Raw genomic sequence first — 20,569 nt, 5'->3', positions numbered from 1 at the left:
AAAGCGGAATTGCAGGCGGAAATTCTGTAGTGTGAACCTAGCCTTAGAATTTCCCTTTTTTTATTTATTTTTTTATGGAATTTCTGGGAGAATTTCACGCGAAAACGATTTCAAGCTGAATTTTTTTTACCATTGACTTCAATGGACTTTTGCTTGCGTATTCCGCAAGAAGAATGAACATGTTCTTTCTTCTATCGGAACAGAATTCCGCGATTGGAATTTACACAGTATTAACAGTTTAGAGTAAAATACGTTGAAGTCAATGGCAAAAACAGATGTTAATTATTTCTGAGTGGAGAATTCAAGAGGAATGACTCAAATAAATTCATCTTGAATTACTCAGTGTGACCGCACCCTTAGGGTACGTTCACATGGGCGGATTTATTTGCGGGTTTCCGGCTGTGTATTTGAAAGGGGCGGGCTCTTCTCGGCTGTCCGCAGCAGATTTTCCACTGAGTAATTTCCGTTGCGGAAAATACGCCGCTGACCCTACTGACTTCAATGGGGCTTGTGGCGGATTTTACGCAGCGGAAATTACGCAGCGGAAAATCTGCTGCAGACAGCCGAAAAGAGCCCGCCCCCAAATATGCAGTGGGAAACCCGCAAATGAAACCGTGTGAACGTACCCTTAGAAGGGTTATCCAGAAATAGAAAAACAGAACTAATTTCTTAAAAATAAAAATAAAAAACAGCACCACACCTGTCCTCAGGTCCTATGTGGTATTACACTGAGCGGCAGTACCAAAAACAACCTGAGGACAGATGTTTAACCTCTTAAGGACCAAGCCTATTTTGACCTTAAAGGGGTACTCCAGTGAAAAAGTTATTTTTTTTAAATCAACTGGTGCCAGAAAGTTAAACAGATCTGTAAATTACTCATTAAAAAAATCTTAATCCTTCCAGTACTCATCAGCTGCTGTATACTACAGAGGAAATTCTTTTCTTTTTGAATTTCTTTTCAGTCTGACCACAGTGCTCTCTGCTGACACCTCTGTCCATGTCAGGAACTGTCTAGAGCAGAAGAAAATCCCCATAACAAACTTCTCCTGCTCTGGAAAGTTCCTGACACAGACAGAGGTGTCAGCAGAGAGCACTGTGGTCAGACAGAAAATAAATTTAAAAAAAAAAGAACTTCCTGTGGAGCATAAAGCAGCTGATAAGTACTGGAAGGATTAAGATTTTTCAATAGAAGTAATTTACAAATATGTTTACCTTCCTGGAATGAGTTGATTAAAAGAATAATATATATAGTTTTTCACTGGAGTACCCCTTTAACCCCTTAAGGACGAAGGACGTAAATGTACGTCCTGGTGCGGTGGCACTTAACGCACCAGGACGTACATTTACGTCCTGTGCATAACCGCGGGCATCGGAGCGATGCCCGTGTCATGCGCGGCTGATCCCGGCTGCTGATCGCTGCCAGGGAACCGCCGGCAATGGCCGAGGCCTGCAATATCGCGGGCGTCCGCCATTAACCCCTCAGATGCCGGGATCAATACATATCCCGGCATCTGTGGCAGTATGCGATTTCAATGAATGATCGGATCGCCCGCAGCGCTGCTTCGGGGATCCGATCGTTCAGAACGCCGCACGGAGGTCCCCTCTCCTTCCTCTGTCCGGCTCCCGGACCAGAGCAGAAGATCACCGAAAACACTGATCTGGTCTATGTCCTATACATAGAACAGATCAGTATTAGCAATCATGGTATTGTTATGAATAGTCCCCTATGGGGACTATTCAAGTGTAAAAAAAAAATGTAAAAAAATGTAAAAGTAAAAAAAAAGTGAAAAATCCCCTCCCCCAATAAAAAAGTAAAACGTCCGTTTTTTCCTATTTTACCCCCAAAAAGCGTAAAAAATAAATTTAATAGACATATATGGTATCGCCGCGTGCGTAAATATCCGAACTATTAAAATAAAATGTTAATGATCCCGTACAGTGAACGGCGTGAACGTAAAAAAAAAAAAAAAAAAAAAAGAAAAGTCCAAAATTGCTACTTTTTAATACATTTTATTAAAGAAAATTATAAAAAATGTATTAAAAGTTTTTTATATGCAAATGTGGTATGAAAAAAAAAGTACAGATCATGGCGCAAAAAATGAGCCCTCATACCGCCGCTTATACGGAAAAATAAAAAAGTTATAGGTCATCAAATTAAAGGGATTAAAAAGTACTAATTTGGTTAAAAAGTTTGTGATTTTTTTTAAGCACAACAATAATATAAAAGTATGTAATAATGGGTATAATTTTAATCGTATTGACCCTCAGAATAAAGAACACATGCATTGAGGGGCGGAGCGTGACGTCACACGGGGGTGGAGGCATGACGTCACACGCCGTCGGCCCTATGTAAATCTGACCTATCACTTTATGCATTAATAACTCTGGGATGCTGTCAGGCCCAAGGCCTGATTATGGAAACATACATGTGTTTTATATGACATGGGTGAGGGGTCATTCAGATGGTGTATCCTTTGCTTTTTGTGTATTGCATTTTATTGGGGGGTCTGGCTGTTTGTTTGTATCTCCTTTGAAGTCATGCACTCTGGTCTCATCATATGATCAAAGAGATAAGGGGTCAGGAAGAGAGATGCCCCACCTGGTGGGATCAGAGGGGAGGGGGGGAATGGAGTTTCCCTCCAAAGAAGCAGATAAGACTTAAAATGCTGGACTCAACTGTTGTTCAAGGCTGGGCAACAAGCTGACAAGACCATCCTAAGAACAGCTGGAACTCACTCTCATGGACTGCTATATCATCATGCTGTAAGAACTTCATCTTTTGTTTTCTGAACTTGCCTTGCCAAACTCTTTTATATATTTTTGTACCTGTATGTCATTTGTTTCTGTATTTTTATATAGTCTGCACTGTGATACCTTTTATCAGATTAAATGTTTAATTAATCAGCTCTGGTCTTTGATCTCTAAATATAGGAGCTCACCTTTCTGAAGACAGCTCTGGTGGAAACACGTTTATCTAAGGGTTAATTTGGTGACTTGCTGGGACTAGTAGTGGATACCCAGAGGTCTGGCGGCTTTAACCCTTGCACCATCACACTCTCTCTAATGTCTTGCCTGGACCGATAGGGTGTGATCGTGACAACTGGTGGCAGCGTCGGGATATATTTAGAGATTTTTAGTGCTTGCTGGATTTTACCTGTAGGGAAATCTTAGCACTAAAAAGAAATTGCATACATATTCTTGTGTGTAAATTCCAAAGACAGAGCTCAGTGCTGGTTTAATTAAAAGACATACAAAAAGAGTGCAAGACAGTTCTGTCCTCCCCATCTCCTGTTTTACCTCCTCTGTCTCCTCTCGGAAATATGGAGGCATATCGCAAGCAGTCCAAGCCTGCGCTGGAGCTAATGTGCCAAGAAAAGGATATCCCTACTGCAGGAAAGAACAAGGAACAACTTTTTGCTGATCTTGTGGAGTATGATGCCCGTGCAGAAGAGCTGAGTGACATGAGATAAAGTCCTACAGCTAGAACTGCCATCCAAGGACTGATATCTCCTGGGGAATACAACATTACTCCCCATCAGAACAGTACTCCACATGAGGCCTTGGACTCTTATATGCGGACTGCCTTACAACACCTTAGGAATGTGGATGCCAATATGAAACTCCAACTGCTTCTCCAGTACCAAACTGCAGAGAGAGAGGCACGAGCTGCTGAGAGAGAGGCTCAGGCTCAAGCCGCAGAAAGAGAGGCTCAGGCACGAGCCGCAGAAAGAGAGGCCCAGCGAAGGCATGAACTGGAGGTTCTGAGGCTGAGAGGGGATGCTTCATCCGCACGGAGTGATGTGCAGGATCAAGGAGACCACAAACACCGCTTGGAACATTTCCCCATGTTGGAGAAAGATGGTGATCTGGATGTGTTCCTGAGGGGATTTGAAAAGGTTTGCCGGCAGTTCCATCTACCTAAGGAACAGTGGGGACGATATCTAACCCCACGGCTGCGAGGGAAAGCTCTGGATGTGTTTGCTTCGCTTCCTTCTGAGAGTGACCAGGAATATGAGGCAATAAAATCTGCCCTGCTAAAAAGTTTTAATCTGACTCCAGAGACTTATCGGAAAAAGTTTCGGACTTTGCAACAAAGTGCCACAGAAAGCTGCACTCAACATGCAGGTCAGCTAAGGACTGCATTCAGGCTATGGACTGGGGGCCTACAAGTCACTACCTATGAGGCCTTGGAGGACTTGATGGTCCTGGATCAGTTTCTCCAAACACGGAGCTTTGAAGCCAGAGAGTGGATTTTGGACCGCAAGCCCAAGACAGCCATGGAAGCAGCAGAACTAGGAAATGAATTTGCCAACAACCGGGCGCCAGCAGCAAAGCGTGGATCTGCACAAGCTGGAGCAAGTACCTGGAGGGGAGCCACACAACCACAAAGCACCAAGCCAGCGGAAAAATTCTTGCCATCATTCCCAAATGCAACAGGAGCCACATTGGGTCAGGGGGACACCCGCCGATGTTACAGATGCAACAATATTGGGCACCTGAGTGCCACTTGCCCCAACAAAAAGAATTCTCCACCAGTAGCTGGAGGACACACATCTGTTCTTCTGGTGTCCGGAGCGGTGGAGAAAAGAGCGGATAACCTTCAGAGTGTAACTGTGGGTGACCAGGTGACAGTGTGTTTGCGAGATTCTGGAGCCTCCTTTACCTTGGTGCGGCCTGAAGTGGTGGATACAGAGGACATCATCCCTGGAAGAACCATGGCTTTAAAAGGAATTGGAGGTGTGCGGCCTGCTGTGCCCATGGCTCGTGTGTACCTGGATTGGGGTACAGGCAAAGGTTTGCGGGAGGTGGGGGTCTCTGAGGACATCCCTGTTAATGTTCTGCTGGGGAATGATTTGGGTCAGATGCTATGTCATTATGCTCCAGAGGACACTACCTGCACACCGGATGGGCTAGGAGAGAGCCCTGTTCATTCTAAGGTACTGTGCGAGACTTTGGGAGACACTGCGAAATGTGGAAACTGGGAGGGAGCGCAGGGGATTGATAATTGTTTACCTGTGACTGAACCAGTAATGTTTTCCAAAAGTGGAATGGGGTGTATTGTAAAATGTGGTGACAATGCATTGCCAATGCCAAAACCTAGTGGAGATGGGCTAGGGGGAGTGGTTGGTGTGCCCCTGGTGACATGTAAGGATGAGGGACCAGCAGTGAGTGATATGTCCCAATCCTGTGAGCCTAAGGAGGAGGAGGGAAGGAGTGATAGCCCTGTGTATGATGCCTGTATTGTTATGTCTGGAACTGAGGGGGAGGAAGGTAAACCCCAGGGAGGCATACCAATGGTGGCAGTGGTAACGCGTCAGCAGCATGTCAGGGCTGCAACTTTAAAAGGAAGGGAGGATGGTGATGCAAGGGGCAAGCTGTGTGACTTGCAAGCCACAGCAGAGGAAGGTGGAGATGCTAGTTCACCTGGGGGAAATGTGCTCCCTGATACCACGAGATGGGGGGAGGGAAATGAGCATTTCCGGGAAGCTCTGCGCAGTGACCCTTCCCTTGAAGGGCTGAGACAACGTGCTGAACATACAGGTGATGACACAGATGGGCATGGGGTATATTGGGAAAATGATATCTTGTACTGGGAGTCCCTTTCCAAAGGCATGCTAGGGGCCCAGGAGAGAGAAAGGCAGTTAGTGGTTCCTAGGCAGTACAGGAAAGAGCTGCTGAGGTTGGCCCATGAGACACCCCTGGCAGGACATTTGGGAGTGGCCAAGACAAAGTCCAGGTTGGCACACAATTTCTACTGGCCTGGTATGGGTACTGCTGTTGCCAATTATTGTAGATCTTGTCTGCCAGAGGGTGGGTAAGTCTGGGGATGTTACTCGTGTTCCCCTAGTTCCCCTACCAGTCATATCTGTACCATTTGAACAAGTGGCAGTGGATATTGTGGGACCTCTAGCTATACCCAGCAGCACAGGGAAACAATTTATTCTCACTGTGGTGGATTATGCAACTAGGTACCCTGAAGCTGTTGCCTTATCCTCTGTCCGGGCAGATAAGGTGGCAGATGCACTGATCAGTATATTCTGCAGGGTGGGATTCCCCAAAGAAATGCTCACTGATCAAGGCACCCAGTTCATGTCCAATCTCATGCAAAGTCTCTGTAAAAAGGTGAATGTACAGCACTTGGTAGCAAGCCCATACCACCCCCAAACAAATGGTCTCTGCGCGAGGTTCAATGGCACCTTGAAACAAATGCTAAAAACATTTGTAGAATCAGAGGGCAGAGACTGGGAAAAGTATTTACCCCATCTGTTATTCGCTTACAGGGAGGTACCCCAAGAATCTACAGGTTTCTCGCCCTTTGAGTTATTGTATGGTCGCAAAGTGCGGGGACCCCTAGATTTAGTTAGGGGAGAATGGGAAGGGGGGCTACGTGCCCCTGAGACTTCTGTGGTTGAGTATGTTCTGAGATTCAGGGACAGGATGCAGGCATTGACTGGGCTGGTACATGACAACCTCACAGCAGCACAGTCCAGGCAGAAGTACTGGTATGATCACAATGCAAGGGACCGGGTCTATGAAGTGGGACAGAAGGTAATGGTTCTGAACCCCATTAGGCAGAATAAGTTGCAGGCGGCCTGGGAGGGTCCGTTTACCATTCTACGGTGCCTAGAACCCACCACGTATGTAGTAGCCCTTGATGAGAAAGGTCAGAGGCAGAGACAGTACCACATTCATATTCTGAAGGCATACTATGACCCTGAGGAGGTGGTACTCAGTGTATGTAGTGCACCAGAGGAAGGGCTGGGTAGTGATCCCTTACTTGATCTAGTGGAGGAAGCTAAGAGCCAGGGATCCCTTCAGGATGTCAATCTTCAGGAGATCCCTTCAGGAGATCAATCCACAGCTCTCAGATGAAAGGAGGAGGCAGCTTAATCAGGTACTAGGCCCCTTCAGTGCCACCTTTACTGGGAGGCCCGGGCGAACTACTCTAGCCACCCACCATGTTGATACGGGGGCCCAGCCACCACTAAGACAGGTAGCCTACCGGGTATCCCCAGAGGTAAAAGCCCATATACAGAAGGAGATCGAGGACATGTTAGAGCTACGGGTAATTAAGAAGTCAAAAAGCCCCTGGGCCTCCCCAGTGGTGCTGGTGCCCAAAAAAGACAAATCCACTAGGTTTTGTGTGGATTACCAAAGGATAAATGCTGTGACTACATTTTGATGCTTGCTCTATGCCCAGAATAGATGAACTACTTGATCAGCTAGCAGGTTCCCAGTATGTGACTATCATGGATTTAAGCCGAGGGTACTGGCAGATCCCTATGACCACAGAGGCCCAGAAGCGGTCAGCCTTTATCACTCCCTTTGGGTTCTTTGAGTGCTGTGTCATGCCTTTTGGATGATATTGCCATATTCAGCAAGACCTGGGAGGAGCACCTGAGTCACCTGGGCAAGGTGGTAAAGCAAATAGCTGAGGCAGTGCTTACCATAAAACCAGAAAAGTGTCAAGTTGGAATGACAGAAGTGCAGTATCTAGGACATAGGGTAGGAGGAGGGTCCCTACACCCTGAGCCCAGTAAGGTGGAGTCTATTATGGCCTGGCCAATTCCTAAGACCAAAAAGCAGGTCATGTCCTTTTTGGGGACCGCAGGGTATTATCGTAGATTTGTCCCAGATTATAGTAAGATAGCAAAACCTCTCACAGACTTGACAAAAAAAGAATGTGTCCAAGCAAATTACCTGGACTGAGGATTGTGATAAGTCTTTCATTGCCCCAAAGACAGCATTGTCCAACTCTCCGGTCCTCCAGGCCCCTTATTTCAGTAGGAGGTTTGTGGTACAAACAGATTCTTCCAATTTTGGGCTGGGGGCTGTTCTTAGCCAAGTAAACTCCAATGGAGAAGAACACCCCATGCTCTACCTTAGTAGGAAGCTATTGCCTAGAGAAGTGGCCTATGCGGTCATAGAGAAGGAATGTCTAGCTGTGGTCTGGGCTTTGGAAAAATTACAGCCATACCTGTACGGCAGGGATTTTACTGTCATAACTGATCACAACCCTCTACATTGGTTGGGCAGAGTGTCAGGTAACAATGGCAAACTGCTTCGCTGGAGTCTTATCCTCCAACAATATAATTTCACTGTCCAACACAGGAAAGGAAGCCTGCATCAAAATGCAGATGGATTATCGTGTCAGGGAGAAATAGGTGGTTAATGGAGACAGATATATCAGCCTGTAGAGCAAGATCTCTCTGTCTCCATCTTAAGGGGGAGGTGTCAGGCCCAAGGCCTGATTATGGAAACATACATGTGTTTTATAAGATATGGGTGAGGGGTCATTCAGATGGTGTATCCTTTGTTTTTTGTGTATTGCATTTTATTGGAGGGTCTGGCTGTTTGTTTGTATCTCCTTTGAAGTCATGCACTCTGGTCACATCATATGATCAAAGAGATAAGGGGTCAGGAAGAGAGATGCCCCACCTGGTGGGATCAGAGGGGAGGGGGGGGAATGGAGTTTCCCTCCAAAGAAGCAGATAAGACTTAAAATGCTGGACTCAACTGTTGTTCAAGGCTGGGCAACAAGCTGACAAGACCATCCTAAGAACAGCTGGAACTCACTCTCATGGACTGATACCATCATGCTGTAAGAACTTCATCTTTTGTTTTCTGAACTTGCCTTGCCAAACTCTTTTATATATTTTTGTACCTGTATGTCATTTGTTTCTGTATTTTTATATAGTCAGCACTGTGATACCTTTTATCAGATTAAATGTTTAATTAATCAGCTCTGGTCTTTGATCTCTAAATATAGGAGCTCACCTTTCTGAAGGCAGCTCTGGTGGAAACACGTTTATCTAAGGGTTAATTTGGTGACTTGCTGGGACTAGTAGTGGATATCCAGAGGTCTGGCGGCTTTAACCCTTGCACAATCACACTGTCTCTAATGTCTTGCCTGGACCGATAGGGTGTGATCGTGACAGATGCTTTTACTTATGAATTTGATTTGAGATTGTTTTTTCGTGACATATTCAACTTTTCGTCGATACTTGCATAATTTCTTTGTGAAAAATTCAAAAATTTATCATTTTTCTAACTTTGAAACTCTCTGCTTGTGAAATTGGATATGCCAAATGAATTATATATTGATTCACATATACAATATGTCTACTTTATGTTGGTATCATAAAGTTGATGGGGGGAGATTTAGCAAAAACTTTCGAATGGAAAAGTTGCTGAGTTACCCATAGCAACCAATAAGATTGGTTCTTTCATTTTTGAAAAGGCCTCTGAAAAATGAAAGAAGCAATCTGATTGGTTGCTATGGGCAACTCAGCAACTTTTCCTCTGGACAGGTTTTGATAAATCTCTCCCGATACTTTTTTACTTTTTGAAGACATTAGAATCCCCTATCCAAGGTCCTCACTGGGGATCCCCGCGATCTCCGGGCCAGAAGCTTGCAGCTTCCTTATTCATGACATCACGCCATACCCGTTCCATTCATGTCTATGGGAGGGGGCGTGAGGGCTAGTACATAGCTGTCATTCTTCCTCCCATAGACATGAATGGAGGGGACTTGGTGGCTGACATCGGCTTCATTGGGCACGGAGCAGAGTTCGCTCAGTGCACGGAATGACAGGGGTGCCACAGTAGTGATCGTGGGAGTCCCCAGCGGCGGGACACCTGCGATCTAACATTTGGATAGAGGATAAGATGTTTTGAGCGGAGTACCCCATTAAAGTATAGCAGCAATTTTCTACAATTTCACGAAAAATTTAAAATCTGTTTTTCAGGGACCAGTTCAGTTTGAAGTGGATTTGAGGGGCCTTTCTGTAAAATTACCCCTTTATAGAAACTGCACCCCTCAAAGTATTCAAAATGACATTCAGAAAGTTTGTTACCCCTTTAGGTGTTTTACAGGAATAGCAGCAAAGTGGCGGAGAAAACTCAAAATCAAAATGTTTTACACCAACATGTTTTTGTAGACCTATTTTATTTTGTTCATTTTAACCCCTTTCCGCAAAACGCTGTTTCTAAACGGCGCTGTGGCACGGGAGCGCTATTAAGCGAGCTCAGTAGCTAAGCTTGCATCATACCCGCACGGTACCGGCTGCTATCATCAGCCAGGACCGGTGGCTAATGCCGGACATCGCCATTCGGGCAGATGTCATGCATTAACTTTTTAGACGCGGCGATCAAAGTTGATTGCCGCGTCTAAAGTGAAAGTAAAAACTTCCCAGCAGCTCAGTCGGGCTGATCGGGATCATCACTGTAAAATCGCGATGTCCTGATTAAGCTAGGATGCATCAAGAGGGTGCCTTACCTGCCTCCTGTGCGTCCGATCGGCAATTGATTGCTCCTAGCCTGAAATCCAGGCTTGAGCAATCAACCACCGATAACATTGATCAATGCAATGCAATGGCTGCAATGTACTGCATGTTATAGTCCCCTATGGGAGCTATAACATTGCAAAAAACATAAAAAAAAAAACAGTGTAAGTAAAAATAAACATGTGGCAATGCCGCGTGCGTAAATGTCCAAGCTATAAAAATATATCGTTAATTAAACCGCACGGTCAATGACTTAAGCTCAAAAAAATTCCAAAATCCAAAATAGCTTATTTTTGGTCACTTTTTATATCATGAAAAAATGAATAAAAAGTGATCAAAAAGTCAGATCAAAACAAATCACAAATAAAAACTTCAAATCGCGGAGCAAAAAATGATCCCTCATACCGGCTCGAACGTGGAAAAATAAAAAGTTATGAGGGTCAGAAGATGACAATTTTAAACGTATAAATTTTCCTGCATGTAGTTATGATTTTTTTCAGAAGTAATACAAAATCAAAACTATATAAGTAGGGTATCATTTTAATCGTATGGACCTACAGAATAAAGAGAAGTTGTTATTTTTACCGAAAAATTTACTACGTAGAAACGGAAGCCCCCAAAATTTATAAAATGGCGTTTTTTCTTCCATTTTGTCACACAATGGTTTCTTTATCCATTTAGTCATATATTTTTGGGTAAAATGACTTTGTCATTACAACGTAGAATTGGAGGCACAAAAAATAAGCCATCATATGGATTTTTAGGTACAAAATTGAAAGGGTTATGATTTCCAAAAGGTAAGGAAAAAATGAAAGTGCAAAAAACGGAAAAACGCTGTGTTCTTAAGGGGTTAACAAGGGGTAAATGAAAAAAAAAAAAAAAGGCCCCCAAAATTTGTAACCTAATTTTTATGGAAATACCTCATATGTGGATGTAAACTGCTCTGCGTGCGCACAACATGGCTCAGGAGGAAAGGAGCAACTTTGGAATTTTGGAGAGAGAATTTTGCTGTAATGGTATTTTGGGGGGGGGGGGGGGGGGGCATGTTGCATTTAGATTGCCCCCATGGTGCCAGAACAGCAAAAAAACAAACAAAAAAAACACATGGCACAATATTTGGGAAACAACACCCCTAAAGGAACATACCAAGGGGTGCAGTGAGCGATTACACCCCACTGACGTTTAACAGATTTTTGGAACAGTGGGCTGTACGTTTGAAAAATTTAATTTTTCATTGACCACTGTTCCAAAAATCTGTCAGACACCTGTGTGGTGTAAATGATCACTGCACCACTTGTTACGTTCCTTCTGTCTGTGTGTCTCTGTCTGTGTGTGACTCTGTGTGTGTGTATGTGTGTGACTGTGACTCTGTGTTTGTGTGTGACTGTGTGACTCTGTGTTTGTGCGACTCTTTGTGTGTGTGTTTGTATGACTGTGTGTGTGACTGTGTGGCTCTGTGTGTGTGTCTGTCTGTGAGTGTGTGTCTCTCTGACTGTGTGTGTGTTTGTGTGTGTGCCTCTCTGTTTTTTTTATGTGTTTTTTCTTTTTGTGGGGGGGGGGGGAATCTGTGGAATCTGTGCTACCAAATGTGGGGAGTCTATGCTACCTAATGTGGGGAATCTGTGCTACCGAATGTGGGGAAACTGCTACCTAATGTGGAGAATCTGTGCTACCTAATGTGGGGAAATTGCTACCTAATGTGGGGGAACTGGCACCAAATGTGGGGAATCTATGCTGCCTAATGTGGGGAAAATATTCTACCTAATGTGGGGAAACTGCTACCTACCTAATGTGGGGGAACTGCTGACTACCTAAAGTGGGGGAACTGCTGCCTACCTAATGCTCCCCCCCTGGCATTAGCACCCTCATCATCCACCAGCAACACTCCCCCCCCCCCCCCCCCCCCCCAGCAGTAGCACCTCCATCAGCAGATCCTGATGGTGGATGATGGCGGTGCTCCTGCCAGGAGGATAATCCTGCCGATGGATGATGGGGGTGATACTGCCAGGGGGGATGGCCAGTAGCACCCACATGATCCTCCGGCAACACCCCCCCCCCATTAGTAGCACCCCCATCATCCATTAGCAACACCACCAATACCCCCCTCCCGTGGTAATAGCATCAGCTAACGGATGTTGAGGGGTGTTACTGCGGTTGTGGTATTATATTCAGAGGGTGCACTGTATGGCAACGTTATATTCAGAGGGCGCAGTTTGTGGTAGTATTATATTCAGAGGGCGCAGTGGGTGGTAGTATTATATTCAGAGGGTACAGTGTGTGGCTGTATTCAGGGGTACAGTATGTGGCAGATTTATATTCAGAGTGTACAGTATGTGTTGGTATTATATTCAGAATGTACAGTGTGTGGTAGTATTATATTCAGTGGGTATGGTGTATGGAAGGTTCATAATTAAAGAGTATGGTGTATAGTAGTATTATATTTAGAGGATACAGTGTCTGGCAGGTTTATAATAATACTTTTTTCATATAGAGGATGAGAATGCGCTGACATAGTGAGGAGACGTCTGGGCGTCACATTCTGCAGAGAGAAGTTTTAGCTGGAACAAGTCCTGGCGGTATGTACCATCTGAATTAGATAAGGGAAGACTATAGAGCAGACGTCACCTGTAGTCACTGATATCATTGTACATTCTCCTCTCTATGTCCTATCAGAGCTGTAGTTGCTTGTCAGTTCTACAGTTATGGTGAGTGAAACTACAACTCCCAGCATAACCTCACCACTGCTCAAAGGGGTACTCTACTGGAAAACAATTTTTTTAATCAACTGATGCTACAAAGTTAAACAGATTTGTAAATTACTTCTATTTAAAAATCTTAATCTTTCCAGTACTTATTAGCTGCTGTATAAGTCGATTCACAGGAAGTTCTTTTCTTTTTTAATTTCTTTTCTGTCTGACCACAGTGCTCTGTGCTGACACCTCTGTCCATGTCAAGAACTGTCCAGAGTAGGAGCAAATCCCCATAGCAAACCTATCCTGCTCTGGACAGTTCCTGACATGGACAGAGGTGTCAGCAAATGTGGCCAGACTGGAAAGAACTACACAACTTCCTGTGGAGCATACACCAGCTTATAAGTACTGTAAGGATTAAGATTTTAAATAGAAGTAATTTAAAAATCTGTTTAACTTTCTGGCACCAGTTGATATAAAAGAAAATGTTTTCCAGTGGAGTACCACTTTAAGTAATTCTGGGAGCTGTATATTTAAATGGTGAAAACTTCTTTAACACTTTCCTATTCTGTGGCAACTGGTATATCTGATTATTATACTGGAATTTCTCACAATGTGCTACAACAGTGGTGTCTGTCACAACAGGCTAAAAACTTACTGGGGGGAGGGGGTAGGTATGGGGGTGACACCATTTTCTACCGCACCGGGTGACACCAACCCTAGCAACGCCACTGCCTCTTGTGAAAATTAAAAGTATTTTTTATTTATATACACTAACATGCTGATGTAGCCCCCAACTTTTCCTTTTCATAAGGGGTAAATGGAGAAAAGTCCCTGAAACAGGGTGCCTCCAGCTGTTGCAAAACTCCCAGCAGGCCTGCACAGTCAATGGCTGTCCGGCAATGCTGGAAGTTGTTGTTTTGCAACAGCTGGAGTCTCCGTTTAGGAAACAGTGCCGTACGAACGTTTTTAATTTTTATGTGGGGAGGGGGCAGACGGTGTAAGGGTGTGTATATGTAGTGTATAAGTTTATTTTACTTAAGTTCATTTTTTTTGCAAAATGTAGTCTTGCTTTTTTTTTAGGTCTCTGTGTCAGCAGTGGGGTCCTCCTGGATCTCCTGCCATAGCGTTTCATATCATTTAAATGTTGACGGATAGTTCGTGCTTACAATGATGCTCCCTGAGACTGCAGGACAGCTTGAATATCTTTGGAACTTTAATCAATTTTTCTCTTCCGTCCACGCCCAGGGAGATTAGCTACAGTGTTATGGACTGCAAACCTCTTGATAATGTTGCACACTGGGGACATAGGCAAATCTAGATCTCTGAAGATGGACTTGAGATTGTTGATATTTTTCCACAATTTTGGTTCTCAAGTCCTCAGACAGTCCTCTTCTCCTCCTCTTTCTGTTGTCCATGCTTAGTGTTTCACACACAGACACACAATACAAAGTGAACTTCTCTCCTTTTTATCTGCTTTCAGGTGTGATTTTTATATTGCCCACACCTGTTATTTGCCCCAGGTGAGTTTAAAGGAACATCACATGCTTGAAACAATCTTATTTTTCCACTATTTTGAAAGGGTGCCAATAATTTTGTCCAGACCATTTTTGGAGTTTGGTGTGACATTATGTCCAATTTGCTTTTTTTTCTCCCTTTTTTGGTTTAGTTTCAGTACACAAATGGAATAAACATGTGTAAAGCAAAACATGTGTTACAGCAAAATGCTTAATTTTTTGGATAAATTTCAGGGGTGCCAACATTTACAGCCATGACTGTAGCTGTAGTTTTGCAACAGCTAACGGTGCCCGGTGGTCCCCATAATAGTAAATGGGATCTTTCGGAACCCTGTTGTTTCTTGTTGTGCCCCATCAAAAAGAACGTCTGTTAAGTCACAAAAAAAGATAACCCCTTCATGACCCAACAAATTTTGACTCCTGGCATACGTTTTTTCTGTCTTGTTGTTACATCGTAGTGGTGCCGATGAGTCACCAAGTAACAACAAATGGGGTATAACCCCCAAGGGGTACCCTATAGTAGAACCCCCCCAAAAATGTTTTATTAAAATGTAACCTTTATTATATGCCAGAAATAAAAAGGTTAAAGACTATTGTAGTAATTCACCTGTGCCACCACTAGGTGTCAGTATCACACAAAAGTTGATTTAAAAACACAGCTTGTCATGCACTGATTTCTAATTAGTGATTCATGCCCCCCCCCCCCATGTGTAGTGATAAACACAGATACAGTAAGACCCCTGTTAGTGCAAATTGCAGTGACTAGTTAATGCATTCACCCTAAAGTGATAAAGTGCTTCCTAAATAATTCCATAACTATTTAATACACATATGTCAGAGGATATAAAAATAATAATAATACTAAATTTAAAATGACTAATAATATGCAAGTAGAGCCATCATAGATAATGATGTAATCTATATGTTGCTGTAACTAAGGAACAGACATCATCAATGTCCATATGTCTGTGCTCTCCACATGTGATACTATTATGCATTATTAAAGTGAATACTTTGTTAATGACAGCCCAGGACTAATAACAAAAGAAAGAGACCTATGAAAAAGGGATTAACTTAAGTGTGGCCTATACAGTAGATCAAGACATGACCTAAAAATCATATAATATCTATAACCCTACAGCCAAAACCCGTAATAAATGCATATGGCGTGGGACCTAGGTAAGTATGTGTTGTCTCATGCAGGAAGCCATAATCGTCCCAATTGCAATCATAGTCATAAAGGAATAATCATATATCCCCTAATCTAGATCAGTGATGAGATAATTAAATCAAATAAAAGAGACAAAAAAAGGGAAGCAATCCAAATACAGGTGTGTGTGTGATTCTGAGAAATAAGTACCAAAATTGAGAACATAAATTAATCCAAGAATGTGGAAAAAGAAAAGCCTTCGTTTAGGCCAGCTGGACTCCTACTGTTGAGTCGGTAGATCCAGCGAGCCTCTTCCCTTAATAATAGGCCATCCATGTTGCCCTTCCAAGGGCCCATTTTCATCTGCCGTAGGCCCCAGAAAAACAATGTGTCAATTTTCCCATCATGTTGTCGTCTCATATGTCTGGCTAAAGGGGTATCATTATTATTTCGAATAGTGCTAAGATTTATGTTTCAAATGCTGATTCTGCAACGGAGTTCTTGTGTGGTCTTTCCAATATAAATTTTTGGACAGGGACACTGGGCAACATAAATAACATTTTTACTGCTACAGTTAATAAAATCAAAAAGTGAAAAATTCCGTCCATCTGGGGGATTAACAGAAGTCTTTGTCTTTTTCATGTGTTTACAGAAGTTGCAGTGTCCACAGGGGAAGGACCCCTGTGGATGTCCAGGCAACCACGTGGCTGACGATTCACTCGATTCGTGAAGATGGCTGTGTACCAGCAAATCGCGAAGATTATAGCCACTCCGGTAAGTAATGTTAGGTTTGGGACTCAATCTATCCTTTAGGTCACTATCTGATGTTAAGATATGCCAATGCGGCTGGAAGATTTGCATAACATGGGTGGCGTATGCATCATAGGTGCAAATGCACCTTATGATGTTATCCGTGTGTGTGACAGTACGACTAGATGACAATAAATCAGTACGGTTACTTCTCGATGCTCTAGAAAAAGCTGTCCTTAGGTGTTTTTTGGGGTAGCCCCTACGAATAAATCTGGACCTCAACTGATTACACTCCTGTTTTAAAATAGTCCTCATCCGAGCAGTTTCTTCTTGCTCAGAGATACTTGCCAATGGGTATGCTTTTCTTGAGTGAGCCAGGGTGCCAGCTGTCCCAGTGGAGGAAGTTGTTTGTAGCAGTAGGCTTACGATAAATGTTTGTCTGGATCCGATTGTGGACATCAATGTGTATAGAAATATCCAGAAAGTTGATAGATTTGCCTTCTATCTCTGATGTAAATTTCATCTCAATCTGGTTGAAATTCCACCTATCCACAAAATCTCCAAACAAAGAAACATCCCTATCCCAGAAAATCTAAATATCATCAATGTATCGTCCCCAAAATAAAATGTTCTCAGTGTAAACAGAAAGATCATCATCACAAAAAACTAAATTGTGCTCCCACCACCTCAAAAACAAATTAGCATAAGAAGGTCCCCATGGCGGTGCCCTTTATCTGCTGATAGAGGTCACCGCCAAAGAGAAAAAAATTATGTGTAAGTACGAAGAGTAAAAGTTGAATCACAAAGGAATTATGCCGGGTGAAAATGGTACTTTTAGTGTCAAGAAAACGGGTCACTGCTGTAATACCCAGGTCGTGTTGAATATTCATGTACAGACTTTCCACATCCAAACTCATAAGTGAAGTTATCAGTCACCGTAAGGTCATTCATTTTAAGAACCGTGTCTTTCTTTCAGAAAAGAAGGTAGGGACGATAGAAAAAATGTCAAAATATAATCAATGTAAACACTCGCACCCTGTGTAAGGATGTTGTTACTGGAGACAATTTGATGTCCCTTCAACGGGTTAGTACCCTTTTGCGTTTTTGGTAAAATGTGAAAAATAGAAATCGTGGGATGAGGGTTGAACATAAATTTTCTTTCCTCCTCAGAAATTCGTCCTTCCTTGTTTGGCAGTGGTCAGGAGTAATTGCAACTCGGCAAAGAAATCCTGTGTGGGATCCCGACTCAACAATTGGTAAGTATCACCATCTTCGAATAATTGCATAGCAATAGCCACATATGTGTCTCTGTCAAGTAAGACAATGTTGCTGCCCTTATCGGATGGCTTTATAATAAAGTTGTTATCAGTTTGTAATGAATGGAGTGCGGTCTGTTCTTTCTTAGATATATTGGAATTAATAAAATAAGATTTGGATTTAATCCGTTGAATGTCTTTAGTAACCAGATTGACAATGGTATCTATTTCTGAATATTGTGAAAGGGATGGCATCATTTTAGAGCGAGGTTTTAAATTAGTAAGAGGTGCCACTAACTCTGTGTCATTACCTTCATTTTCCAGCAATAAAGATTCCAATGTTTTAATCGCCTCTGACTCTTGTCAATTTGTGGTTCTTTCCCGATTTGCATGTTGAATGTGCCATTTGTGCAGTGCCAGTTTGCGGGCAAATAAATTGACATCTTTATACTTGTCTTTGTTTGTACCCCATAATTGTAAGCGCTGCGGAATCTGTAGGCGCTATATAAATAAATAAAATAAACATCTTTCACCCATGAGAATTCACCAAACTTGGGAGTGGGAGTAAATGTGAAATCCTTTAGAAGTAATGATATTTCAGATGTACTAAGGGGATGAGAAGATAGATTAAATATCTGCATCTCATCTATCTTGCAATCATCAACAACCTCTACATTGGCCTCAGTCATGATGGTATCTGCCATGATAGTGGTGGACTGTTGATGGTTACTATCCAGACATAAATGAGCTTGATTGTCAATTACTATATTTGTAGATGAGCCAAATATATGTGAAATCCCAGGCTCCAATTCCCGATTACATAACAGAGTCTCATGTCTTGGGGATACTGATATCCCATGATGATTGGCAATATCACTTCCCAACACTACCCTTGTTTGATCTGTCACCATTGACTGATTAGACCCCCCAGATGTGATTGGGGGGGGGGGGGGGGGGGGGGGGGGGATGATCATCATTCACGTCATCCTTGGTTTTGGTGGCTGTGTGTTATTCAAAGGCAATGTTGATATTGGTTGACTGCCTGACTGAGTTATGTTCGTGGTAACCAAATTCCCCATGAATGACGTATTGGGATTGCTGGGAGTGTTGTGATTGCCCATTCCTAAAAAAGCCTGGGGTTGCATTTTTTTAGATATCATTGTATTCAGCATGGGTCTGAAAGGGGGAAAGCCCATAGATTTCGTGACTTGGCCTGATGGTTGGATAAAAAAGGTATTTTGTGGGTTTGGAACTGTCACATTGCCTAGTATAAAGGTACCCAAGCCAGAAGAGGGCCCAGACCCATGATATGAACCGCATGTGGAGGACTTTCCTGAATTATATCGTGAATTACATGATCTCTTATATGGAGGTCTCCTGCTAAGGGACAGCCTGCTTCCAAGGCCACCTCTTCTTGGTGGATCCGGTCTGCCATTTCGGAAGCCTATCGCTGTAGGGGGAAGATTCGTCCCTTTAGGGTTGTGGCTCATTCTACCCGCTTCTGTTGGGGCATCCTGGGCTCTCCAGAACAAAGCCTCGGCCTCGCAGATTGCAAGGCGGCTACTTGGTCGTCTTTGCACACTTTCTCGAGGTTCTACCGGGTTCATACCTTCGCATTGGCGGATGCTAGTCTGGGTCGTAAACTGCTGCAGGCGGCAGTGGAACAGCCGTCTGCCTGACTGATTATCTGCCCACCCAAGGGACGGCTTTGGTATGTCCCACGGTCTGTGTCCCCCAATGGAGCCGATATAGAAAAGGAGATTTTTTAACACTTACCGTAAAATCTCTTTCTCGAAGGATCCATTGGGGGACACAGCTCCCGCCCTTTAGGATTTCTCTTTGGTTCTCTGTCCGAGGGTGTGTTCAGTTATTTTTCTTCTGTTCTCGGACAGTTCGTGTTTTTTCCTTGACCTGTCGGTCCTCTCCTATTGCTCTAGTACTTACACTGATTCCCTCAGGGCCTGGAGGCGGATATATCCTGCTGGGAGGAGCCGACTTTCTTGTTGCCATAGTGTCACCTCCTAGAGACAGCAGCATACACCCACAGACTGTGTCCCCCAATGGATCCTTCAAGAAAGAGATTTTACGGTAAGTGTTAAAAAATCTCCTTATTATTAGCAATTTTATAGATGACACATGATACTAGTTTAGAATAATGCATATACACATGTCAGGAATACCTTATGGGCTCCTCATGTAAATTGGCCCCCCTTTTTTACTAATCCATATACTATATACAGGAAAATACACATACCTAATGAAGTTTATCCGCACGTGCGTTTTTGCATAAAAATAATAATTACCTATGCTGCAGCTTGAAAAAAATAAGCAGTAAACTGCTATAGACAATGAAAGGTTCATGAACCTATTACTCCCTGCTTGTTGTTTATTCCTGTTACCCAAGATATGTGTAATGTGATTGTTTCTTAGACTCTACCCTCTAGGCATAGTTTCCCACATTGATGTTTTCAGCGACACTTCTGTGCGATGTTCTCTTTCTTGGATTTTAAATTTAATAGAAATGTATTGAACCATAAAAAAGTAGTATGCCCTGAAAAGCAACTTTCTGCCACACTGCCTAAATGGATTCTCACTACAATGCTCATCTGACCACAACAACATCAGTACTTGTACCACAGTCACATGGTAAGCATGAAGTCAAGCTCCCGTTTTTTTTAATCAACTGGTGCCAGAAAGTTAAACAGATTTGTAAATTACTTCTATTAAAAAATCTTAATCCTTCCTGTACTTATTAGCTGCTGAATACTACAGTGGAAATTCTTTTCCGTTTGAAACACAGAGCTGTCTGCTGACATCATGAGCACAGTGCTCTCTGCTGACATCTCTGTCCATTTTAGGAACTGTCCAGAGTAAAAGGAAATCCCCATAGCAAACATATGCTGTTCTGGACAGTTCATAA

At 43.2% G+C, this 20,569-nt stretch overlaps 1 long non-coding RNA gene across 1 annotated transcript; it reads left to right on the top strand.

The window, feature by feature from the left end:
• The first annotated feature begins 12,647 nt into the window (after window positions 1-12,647).
• LOC130368749 (uncharacterized) lies at window positions 12,648-17,965 on the top strand. The gene is made up of 5 exons (XR_008892552.1): window positions 12,648-12,862; window positions 14,460-14,499; window positions 16,296-16,417; window positions 17,370-17,477; window positions 17,564-17,965. It is a non-coding gene; the product is annotated as an uncharacterized LOC130368749 (long non-coding RNA).
• The last annotated feature ends 2,604 nt before the right edge of the window (window positions 17,966-20,569 follow it).

This window comes from Hyla sarda, chromosome 4 (assembly GCF_029499605.1).
Source record: "Hyla sarda isolate aHylSar1 chromosome 4, aHylSar1.hap1, whole genome shotgun sequence".
Lineage (NCBI taxonomy): Eukaryota > Metazoa > Chordata > Amphibia > Anura > Hylidae > Hyla > Hyla sarda.
The sequence above is the reverse complement of the archived record's forward strand: the minus strand, read 5'-3'. Positions and strand labels throughout refer to the sequence as shown.